This window comes from Erinaceus europaeus, chromosome 19 (assembly GCF_950295315.1).
Source record: "Erinaceus europaeus chromosome 19, mEriEur2.1, whole genome shotgun sequence".
NCBI lineage: Eukaryota > Metazoa > Chordata > Mammalia > Eulipotyphla > Erinaceidae > Erinaceus > Erinaceus europaeus.
The window spans coordinates 66,914,415-66,925,772 of record NC_080180.1 but is presented as its reverse complement, the minus strand read 5'-3'; the positions used below and the strand labels follow the sequence as shown (position 1 = coordinate 66,925,772).

The 11,358-nt window shown below is 52.9% G+C and overlaps 1 protein-coding gene across 1 annotated transcript in view; it reads right to left on the bottom strand.

The window, feature by feature from the left end:
• The window catches only part of SCLT1 (sodium channel and clathrin linker 1), a 243,932-nt gene that overhangs the window by 168,054 nt on the left and 64,520 nt on the right, over window positions 1-11,358 (bottom strand). The gene's annotated exons all lie outside the window — the stretch shown is intronic.

The window sequence follows — 11,358 nt, the reverse complement described above, 5'->3', positions numbered from 1 at the left end:
GGACTAGGACACAGGGCTGCTGACCTTGGGCACTGAATCATTCCAACTTCTTGCAACTTTGCAACCTTTTCCTTTTCTCCAGCACAGCTGAAATGGACTGTGGGGCTTGGAGAAGCAAGGTCCAGCTGAGCGATGGCTTATGTTCTGGAAGCTGTGACCGCCTCTCCTTGGGAGAAGTCACCCCCGTGACATTTTTCTTCTTCTTTTTTTTTTTTTATTCCCACCGCCCAATCTCCATATCCCACCCCCTCCCCCCATTTTTCTTCTTTTTGAACGTCATTTATTATTTTTTTTAATTCATTTTTTTTAAATTTATTTATTTATTTTCCCTCTTGTTGCCTTTTTTAAATTGTTGATGTAGTTCTGGTTGTTGTTATTGATGTCATCGTTGTTGGACAGGACAGAGAGAAATGGAGAGAGGAGGGGAAGACAGAGAGGGGGAGAGAAAGACAGACACCTGCAGACCTGCCTCACCGCCTGTGAAGTGACTCCCCTGCAGGTGGGGAGCCGGGGGAACTGGAATCCTTACGCCGGTCCCTGCGCTTTGCGCCACGTGCGCTTAGCCCGCTGCGCCACCGCCCGAGTCCCCTGAAGGTCACTTGTTTATCTTCAGCCAGAGCACTGCTCAGCTCGGGCTTCTAGTGGTACCGGGGCTGGACGTCTGAGTAGTCTGTGTAACCACTGTGCATCCCCTGGCCCCACGCTCACATTCGCATGAGGCCATGACAGAACCTCGGAGACGCTCCGTGCTGAGGCGGACCCGCTCTGGTTCGGACGGAACTGGGTGGTGGGGTCTGGCCACCTTCTCCTCATAACCAGGCTAACAGTCCCGGGCCTGAGGGCAGGCTCTCTGCCATTTTGTTCTTGAAGATCTCCGGGGGGCGGGTAGTGAGTCACAAGACAGCAGGTGTCCCATGAGCAGTTTTCTGTCATCACACCCAGCGCCCTGACCCTCCTCCAGCAAGCTGAGCCCCTCCCCATGTCCGGCCCGGCCCCAGTGGGCCACAGCTGGTCTGAGTCCCCCCACCCCCCGTCTCTTCCCTTCCTGTCTCTGTCCTGTCAGCTCTCCTGGAGCTCAATCTTCTCTCACAGCATGACTCCTTCCTTCCATCCGCCATGTGGCCAGAGACTGGGGTCCCAATGCGAGTGTGGACCACAGGGTGTTTGACGTCTCCACCGCCAGAGCTGAGGGCTCTCTGTCCCCTGCCCCTCACACTCTGTCATTAAAATAAACACATAGAGTTTTGATCTTAAAGGAAAAGGTGAGGCTGGGGAGACACCATGGTGATTCTACAGAAGACTCTCCTGCCTGAAGCTCTGAGGTCCCAGGTTCAAACCTTGGCATTACCATCAGCCAGGGCTGAGCAGGGCTCTGTTTCTGGGTTAAATCATCATCATCAGAATAGTAGTAATAGTAATAGTAAAAGCAGAAGGAGGAAGAGTAACAGGAATAATGAGGCGGCTGGGAGACAGCACAGTGGTTCTATAAAAGACTCTCCTGACTGAGGCTCAGAGGTCCCAGGTTCAAACTCCAACGTCACCATCAGCCAGAGCTGAGCAGGGCTCTGTTTCTGGGTTAAAATAACAAAAACAACAATAATAATAATAAGGAGAGGGGGAGACGGCTGGGGAGTCTTTCTATAAAAGACTCTCCTGCCTGAAGCTGTGAGGTCCCAGGATCAAACCCTGGCACTACCATCAGCCAGAGCTGAGCAGGGCTCTGGGTTCTCTCTGTATCTCATTAAAATAAACAAATGTCTTGGCGTATCGCACCAAAGTAAAAGACTCTGGGGTGGGTAGGGGGAGAATACAGGTCCAAAAAGGATGACAGAGGACCTAGTGGGGGTTGTATTGTTACATGGAAAATTGGGAAATGTTGTGCATGTACAAACTATTGTACTTACTGTTGAATGTAAAACATTAATTCCCCAATAAAGAAATTAAAAAAAAAAGACTCTGGGGTGTGTGGGGGGGGAGAGTTCAGGTCCTGGAAAAGGCTGACAGAGGACCTAGTGGGGGCTGTACTGTTATGTGGAAAACTGAGAAATGTTATGCATGTACCAACTATTGTATTCACTGCCAAAATGTGAAACATTAATCCCCCAATCAAGGAAAACATGTAAATAAATAAACAACGTCACTAAAGAAGCTTTAAACAATGAAAGGAAAGAGGAAGGGAGGAAGGGAGCGGTGCAGAGCTTGTGGAGTGGCTGGGCCGAGGGAATTTTCCCGGACCAGAGTCCCCTCTGGCGCCCCCTCCCCGCTGTCCCTGTGTGAGAACGTCCCCGACTGAGTGGCTCAGGACAACAGCAGACAGGTAGTGGCCTCTGGTCCCTGTGTGGGCCGGGGAGCAGAGCGTGGCAGGGGGTCTGGGTCCCAGGAGGTGGTCTGTGTGTGGGTCTGGCTGCACAGCCTCTTCCTTGTGACAGCAGCCACCTCCCTGAACAAGGGGCCCCCGGGAGTGGGCCGGGCAGACTGGCAGGCAGGCAGGCAGGCACTCTGGTGGCTTCTAGAACATTCCAAGCACCAGGGGCCGGTCTCTGAGTGAAACCCACATTCAGGGGAGGGGGCTGGGACACGCCCCAAAGGGAGGTGTGTTAGAGACCTGCTTCTTTTTTTCTTTAATCAATTAATTGATTTCAGATAGAGACAGAGGAATCAAGGGGGGGGGGAGAGGAAGAGACAAAGGCCTGTAGTCTTGCTCCACTGTTGATGAAGCTTCTCCCCTGCAGGTGGGGGCTGGGGCCTCGAACAGGGTCCTTGCACACTGATGGGAGCAGCTGGTTGTGGCACCGCCCGGCCCCGAGACCCCTGCTTCTTTACCTGAAAGCAGGTCTGGGGGCTTGCCGCCCCGGCTGAACCCCGGGCTTTCCTGCCTCCCAGTCACAGCTGCTCACAGACTGGACGGCAGGCCTCTGACAGCTGGGTCCTCAGAGAGGACAGCGTGTGTCCTGTCGTCCAGAGAGAGGACCTCATGCTCCGACAAGAGAGGCTGGTGGCGTGCACCTGACTGAGTGCACACAACACCATAAAGCACAAGGACCCAGGTTCAAGCCCTGCTTCCACCTGCAAGGGAAAGCTTCACAAGCAGCGAAGCAGGCCTGCAGTTGTCTATCTTTCTCTCTCTCTCTCTCCCTATCTCCCCCTCTCCTCTCAATTGCTCTCTGTCCTACTGAATAAAATAGAATGGAAAAAATAACCTCTAGAAGCAGTGGGTTCACAGTGCTGACACCAGGCCCCAGTGATAACTCTGGAGGCAATACTACTACTACTACTACTAATAAAATAAAATAAAATAAAATAAATCTAAGTCCAGAGGCAGCTCCAGGAGCCTGAGCCCAGCTGACCTCTGGCCTCCTGGGGACATGAGGATACAGGTTAGCTCTGTTCCTCCTGGGTCCGGGCCCTGGGCTCCTGCCTCCTGTTCACCCCCACCCCCCCCCACAGCTGGGCCTGTTGCCTCTCACACGTGACTATGTCCCCACAGGCCCGAGCTGGGCCACTGACCCACAGCCTGCCATCCCATGGCTACCAGCAGCACAATAGCCTCAGGCCCACGGCCAGAGGACCCAGACGCGTGTGAGGTCGCCTTTGCTCCCAGGGCTGGGGGTGGACAGAGCTGCGATTTGTCTCTTGGGGATGGGTGGCGGTGCACCCAGTGGAGCGCACACGTTACAGTGCACGAGGACCCGGGTTCAAGTCCCCGTCCCCACCAATGGGGGAGGCTTCATGAGCAATAAAGCAGGTCTCTCTCCCTCTCTATCTCCCTTCCCCTCTTAGTTTCTTTCTTTCATTTATTTATTTATTGGATAGAGTCAGTCAGAAATTGAGAGAGATAGAGAGACATCTGCAGCCCTGCTCCACCACTCGTGAAGCTTTCCCCCTGCAGGTGGGGAGCCGGGGCTTGAACCTGGGTCCTGTAATGTGAGCGCTTAACCAGGTGCGCCACTGCCTGGCCCCATAATCTGTTTTTGTACCGGGGTCCTCACCCACCATCCTGCCCCTGGGGCCACCTGCTGTCACCAGGCGCTCAGCCAGCGGTCGCCCACACCCCCCACCCCAGCGAGCGGCTGACACCCACCAGGTGGCTCCCTCCTCCCGGGAACATTTCAGGAAGCTCCTGGCTGAGCGCAGAGACGTTCTTTTGAGCAGCAAAAAGGGCCAACGAGAGAGGATCCCAAACCATCTCTGGCTCCCTGAGGGTTCTCCTCTGAAAACCTGCGCCCTGGGGCCAGAACAGGGCTGGGTGACAGAGGACACATGAGGCCCTGGGGGGCAGCCCTAGCACCACCTGAGAGCACCACGCAGGGCCTGGGGCAGCTCCATGGACAGCAGAGAGGTGCCGTGCTGCCTCCCTCTCTAGCTGCTCTCCAAGAAATAAAAATGGGAAGGCAGAAATGGCAAAAAGACAAACTGAATCTTTTTAATATATAGGCTATGTATTTGATATGTGGACTCTCTCAAAAGCCTAGACCAAGTAGATTAGAAGCTTCCAATAGCACAGCTATATACAAGATACTGGGTACTGTCCAGCAAACCATAACAAAGGGACTTTTCAAAGTTAACCCAATTAACAAATAATGTGATGATAATATTAACTATTGAGTGTCTCTTTGAACCCTAAGACAGCAGGAACCTCACATCTTCACTATAGAGCCCCTACTTCCCCCAGTCCTGGAACCCTTGGATAGGGCCCACTTTCCCGTATGCATCTCCCAATCCAAACCAAATAACATTGCATCTGCCGATCACAACCTAACCAAGGCAACGATTGCTACCTCAACATGCTTCACCTCAGAATGTATCCAGAGACTTCACGTGTGGAATGACAACCCTTCAGCTTCATTACTCGGGTGAGACCTTTCCTTTCATAGTATACTCTAATTTCATCTCAGGTAGTTCACTTTCCAACAAAGTCCCATAACCTAGATATACACCAGTTTCTGTGAGAGAGAGCTTATGTGCACACGTATCCATAAACTACTGCAAAATATATACCTGAAAGCAGGACTACACTAGAGTTTGCAGTGAGTACCTCCCTAACACTTCCTCTCCACTATTCCAAGCTTGGGATCCATGATTGCTCAACAAATTGTTTGGCTTCATATGTTAACTCTGTTTTCAATCACCAGGTTCCAGATGCCACCAGGATGCTGGCCAGGCTTCCCTGGATTGAAGACTCCACCAATGTGTCCTGGAGCTCAGCTTCCCCAGAGTCACACCCCACTAGGGAAAGAGAGAGGCAGACTGGGAGTATGGACTGACCAGTCAACGTCCATGTTCAGCGGGGAAGCAATTACAGAAGCCAGACCTTCTACCTTCTGCAACCCTCAAGGACCCTGGGTCCATGCTCCCAGAGGGATAGAGAATGGGAAAGCTGTCAGGGGAGGGGGTGGGTTATAGGGATTGGGTGTTGGGAATTGTGTGGAGTTGTACCCCTCCTACCTTATGCTTTTGTTCACTAATCCTTTCTTAAATAAAAAATTAAAAAAAAAAAAAAAGAAATGGCAAATGGAGGGAGAGAGCGGGTATACGGACTGTCACGCGGGGCGGTGGCAGATGGAGGGAGAGAGCGGGCATACGGACTGTCACGCGGGGCGGTGGCAGATGGAGGGAGAGAGCGGGTATACGGACTGTCACGCGGGGCGGTGGCAGATGGAGCGAGAGAGTGGGCATACGGACTGTCACGCGGGGCGGTGGTCATATTTACTGACTTACCTTACTCTTCTATTTATTGGATAGAGACAGACAGAAACTAAGAGGGGGTGGAAGGTAGATAGAATAATGGTTATATAAAGAGACTCCCGTGCCTGAGGCTCCAAAGTCCCAGGTTCAAGCCCCTGTAACACCACAAGCCAGGGGCCCAGGCAGTGGCGCAGCTGGTTAAGTGTACACATTACAGGGAAGCGTGTCACCATGCTTGTCTCAGGGAGCAGACCCTCTGCTTCTCTCTCCCTTTTCTGCAGGAACGGGGCACCCACCCTGTTCCCTCAGGCCCGGACCTCAGCTATGCCCCCGCTGCTCCGTGCCATGACAGGTCCTTCCTGGGCTCTTTTTAATTTCTTATTTTATTTAATTTTTGAATTCTTTTAAACATTTTTATTTATTTATTCCCTTTTTTTTTTTTGCCTATGTAGTTATTATTGTTGTTGTTACTGATGTCGTCGTTGTTGGATAGGACAGAGAGACATGGATAGAGGAGGGGAAGACAGAGGGGGAGAGAAAGACAGACACCTGCAGACCTGCTTCACCGCCTGTGAAGCGACTCCCCTGCAGGTGGGGAGCCGGGGGCTCGAACCGGGATCCTTACGCCAGTCCTTGCGCTTTGCGCCACGTACGCTTAACCTGCTGTGCTACCGCCCGACTGCCTCATTTTTATTATTATTTTTTGCCTCCAGGGTTATCGCTGGGGTTTGCTGCCAGCACTATGAATCCACTGCTCCTAGAGGCCAATTTTTAGATGTTTTTGGATAGGACAGGGAGAAATTGAGAGGGGAGGGGGAGATTGAGAGGACGAGACAAAGATAGACACCTGCTTCACTGCTCGTAAAGCTTCCCCCCTGCAGGTGGGGATCTGGGGGCTGGAACCTAGATCCTTGCGCAGGTCCTTGTGCTTAGTACTAAGTGTGCTTACCTGGGTGCACCCCCGCCTGGCCCTCCAGGAGGCCACTCTCAAAAGTCACATGCCGCTAACTCACCACTTACCCACATCAAAACACATGTTCAATTTTTGACTTAACTTTTTAAAAATATTTATTTGTTCCCTTTTGTTGCCCTTGTTGTTTTATTGTTGTTGTTGTTGTTGGATAGGACAGAGAGAAATGGAGAGAGGAGGGGAAGACAGAGAGGGGGAGAGAAAGACAGACACCTGCAGACCTGCTTCACCGCCTGTGAAGCGACTCCCCTGCAGGTGGGGAGCCGGGGCCTCGAACCAGGATCCTTCCACTGGTCCTTGTGCTTTGCGCCACGTGTACTTAACCCGCTGCGTTACCGCCTGACTCCCTTGACTTAACTTTTTTTAAAAAAGCATTTTTATATCTTATTTATTGGGTAGAGACAGAGAAATTGAGAGGGGAGGGGAGATAGAGAGGGAAAGAGAGGGGCCGGATGGTGGCGCACCTGGTTGAGCCCACATGTTACAGTGCAGAAGGACCAGGGACTTGAGCCCCTGCTCCCCACCTGTAGGGGGAAAGCTTCACGAGTGGTGGAGCAGGGCTGCTGGTGTCTCTCTGTTTCTGTCCTTCTCTATCTTCCTCTCCCTTCTCAATTTCTCTCTGCCTCTACCCTGATAAATAAATAAAATATTAAAAAGAGAGAGAGAGAGACAGACACCTGCAGCCCTGCTTCACCACTCATGAAGCTCCCAAGTAGGTGGGGACCAGGAGCTTGAGCCCAGGTTCTTGTGCACTGTAATGTGTGTGCTCAACCAGGTGCACCGCCACCCGGACTCCTAACTTAACTTTTAAAAACAAGAGTCGGGGGGTCAGGCAGTAGTGCAGCAGGTTAAGCGCATGTGGCACAAAGCACAAGGACCGGCGTAAGGATTCCGGTAGAGCCCCCGGCTCCCCACCTGCAGGGGAGTCGCTTCCCAGGTGGTGAAGCAGGTCTGCAGGTGTCTGTCTTTCTCTCCCCCTCTCTGTCTTCCCCTCCTCTCTCCATTTCTCTGTCCTATCTTGCCGGGCTAGAGTGGGGGTGCCTCTTCCCAGGCACATACTCTCTGGGTTGGAGAGAATTCGACCGGAGCCAGCCTGGGCTGCTGCTCACTCAGCGATGTGAGGGAGATGACTCAGGGACAGACTTGTGGCAGCGGGGCAATTCAATTCTTTATTGAACAGAGAGCCCAGGCTTTTAAACAGTAGACCCGGAAGTGGCAAGTCGGAAATGGAAGTGGCTTGACATGGTTTGGAAAGGGGTGGAGAAAGGCAAAAGGGGCTGGGAAGGTAGGAACTGTCTTAGCAACTGTTGCGAGGGTTTTAACTGGCAGGAAAAATAATACCCTGCAGGCAGGGAGGGTCTAGAAGGTAGAAAGAAGATAGAACAAAGGAATGGAATGGGTGGGGATCTTTCAGGCAAAACAGATGTAGATGATGTATGTAGGTGATAAGTCTGATAAGGATGCATGAGAGGATGGATGTCCCCTTAAGTCAAGCCCTGCCGAGCTTAACCCCATCCTCACAATTTCCCAACATTTCCCCCTTTTATTCTTATCTAATGGCCATAGTATCAGGAATGCGGGGCGCTTTGTGAGGCAGGGAGTCCGATAAGACGGGACACACCTTTGGGGTTACTCCTGTCCCTCCTTGCTCTACCTCTCAGTAGAGAGAGAGACTGACAGGATAGACGCACTCCTCGGGTCAAGCCCTGCCAGGCTCTACCACATCCTCACAATTTCCCGACTTCTCCCCCTTTCTTTTTATCTGATGGCCATATTTAAATGGGTCAATGTCTGTTAAAGACTCCATTTCTGTCAGGGGAATAGCAGTGTAGGGGTGAACAGAAACCTTTTGGGCAGAAACCTGAATGATCTCATGCAGGCATTTTTAAAAGAACTGGAGTAAGAGAGGGAATGATATGGAAGAGTAGCAAGGGCCAGCGTGAGGCTAAGGGGAGGCCTGATGGGTGGGAGGGGGATGCTGCCTGATAGGCCGAGGGGGGAGAGGGGTGATCTGGCGTTTCTCTCTGTCTTCTCTAACAACATCGACATCAATAATAACAACAATAATAACTACAACAAGGGCAACAAAAGGGAATAAATAAATATTTAAAAAAATAAAGGGAGTTGGGTGGTGGCGTAGCAGGTTAGGCGCATGTGGTACAAAGCACAAGGACTAGCGTAAGGATCCCGGTTCGAGCCCCCAGCTCTCCACCTGCAGGGGAGTCGCTTCCCAGGTGGTGAAGCAGGTCTGCAGGTGTCTGTCTTTCTCTCCCCTCTCTGTCTTCCCTTCCTCTCTCCATCTCTCTGTCCTATCCAACAACGATGACATCAATAACAATAATAATAACTACAACAACTATAAAAACAACAAGAGCAACAAAAAGGAAATAAATATTTTAAAAATAATAATAATAAATAAAATAATAATAATAATAAAATAGAAGGAAAGAATTCAACTGAAGGGCCAGGCAGTAGTGCAGTGGGTCAGTGGGTTAAGTGCACATGTCACAAAGCACAAGGACCAGCATAAGGATCCCTCCTCTCTCAATTTCTCTCTGTCCTATTCGAGCCCCCGGGTTCGCCACCTGCCGGGGGTGGGGGGGAGTCGCTTCACAGGCGGTGAAGCAGGTCTGCAGGTGTCTGTCTTTCTCTCCCCGTCTCTGTCTTCCCCTCCTCTCTCCATTTCTCTCTGTCCTATCCAACAACAATAATAAAACAACAAGGGCAACAAAAGGGAATAAATAAATAAAATAAATATTAAAAAAAGAGAAAAAAGAGAGAGAGAGAGAAGAGAGAAAAGATTCAGGGGATCGCTGCCGGAAATCAACGTGGATCAAAGACCTAAATGAGAAAGCTGAGGTCATTTAAAATCACTAGAGGAGAATGTGCACCGTGGCCTGGGGGCAGGAAGAAGACATAGTCTGTGCTGCAGCTCACACAGGGGCTGGGAGACGGCACGGGGGCTGCAAAAGACCCTCCTGCCTGAGGCTCTGAGGCCTCAGATTCAGTCCCCAGCACCACCATCAGACAGAGCTCAGTAGGGCTCTGGGGAAAAAATAAAATAATAAGACTGGGGAGGCAGCACAGTGGTTCTGCATGGCTCTCCTGCCTGAGGCTCTGAGGTCCTAGGTTCAACCCCCAGCATCACCATAAGTCAGAGTAGAGCAGGGCTCTGGGGAAAATTAATAATAGTGATAAGAAGAAGAATAAGAGGAGGAGGAGGAAGACTGGGAAGGCATCATAGTGGTTCTGCAAAAGACTCTCCTGCCTGAGGCTCTGAGGTCCCAGGTTCAATCCTCAGCACCACCATTAGCCAGAGCTGAGCAGGGCTCTGGGCTCTCTCTTTCTCTCTTTATGTATTATGTTTATTTATTTATTGGATAGAGACAGCGAGAAATCGAAAAGGAAGGGGGAGATAGAGAGGAAGAGAGACAGACAGACACCAGCAGCCCTGCTTCACCACTCATGAAGCTTCGCCCCTGCAGGTGGGGACCATGGCCTCAAACCCGGGGCCTTGAGTATTGTAGCATGTGCGCTCAACCAGGTGTGTGTGTGTGTGTGTGTGTGTGTGTGTGTCATTAAATTAATAAATAAATCATGAAAAGACACCTGGCAGTTATGAAGCACCGGCAGCTGGTCACAGGACAGGACGCTTCCCCACGTCAGCCCAATCCTCTGTGCACGGTGATGGTGGTCACCAGAGACCGAAGCCAAGGAGGAAAGGGAAGGGGCCTGTCTGGCAGGCACGGCCATGGGGCACCAGGGCCTGCGGCCACTTGGAGCTGGTGGGCGTCCAGGGCTGGTGCCCGGCCGTGGTGCTGCCCTGCCCACCGGAGGCCTGGAGTCCGGCAGGAGCTAGAGGGGAGTGCCGGGCCTCAGTTCTGAGTCGTGTGCGTGCACACGCGTGTCTGTGCGTGTACATGCTTGTGAGCCACTTTGCTCCTGATCCCTCCCACATGTCTCTCCACTTTCTCTACCTTCCTCTTGCAGCCCGATGCTTCGGAAGGGGCTCTGGGCAGGAAAGCTCCGTGGGTGAGCTGGCCAGAGCTGGTCAGGGAGTCTGCAGGGACTGGGGGTGGCGGGGCAGGCAGCTCTGCCAGTGGGGGCCCTGGATCACGGGCTTCCCACCGGGTGCCGGGCTCAAACCCAGGGCCTCTCGCCAGGACAGCCTTGCACACCCCTGCAACTGCTCACCTCCACGCTGCTCTCAGGAGACGTGCTGGTGTTCCCGCTCGGTCCCAGCCTGGGCTCACCATTCATACTCCCTGGAGTCACCAGGTGGGTGCCAGGTGGGTGACACCGCGTGTCGTGGGGTCTCCGGGTGGGTGACACCGCGTGACAAGTGAGGGGGGGTCTCTGGGTGGGTGGCACCGCATGTCGTGGGGTCTCCGGGCGGGTGGCACCGCGTGAGAAGTGAGGGGGGGTCTCCGGGCGGGTGGCCCTGTCGTGGGGTCTCCGGGCGGGTGGCACCGCGTGACAAGTGAGGGGGGGTCTCCGGGCGGGTGGCCCTGTCGTGGGGTCTCCGGGTGGGTGGCACCGTGTGACAAGTGAGGGGGGTTTCTGGGTGGGTGACACCGTGTGACAAGTGAGGGGGGTCTCTGGGTGGGTGACACGTTGTGTCGTGGGGTCTCTGGGCGGGTGGCACCGTGTGAGAAGTGAGGGGGGGTCTCCGGGCGGGTGGCCCCCTGTCGTGGGGTCTCCGG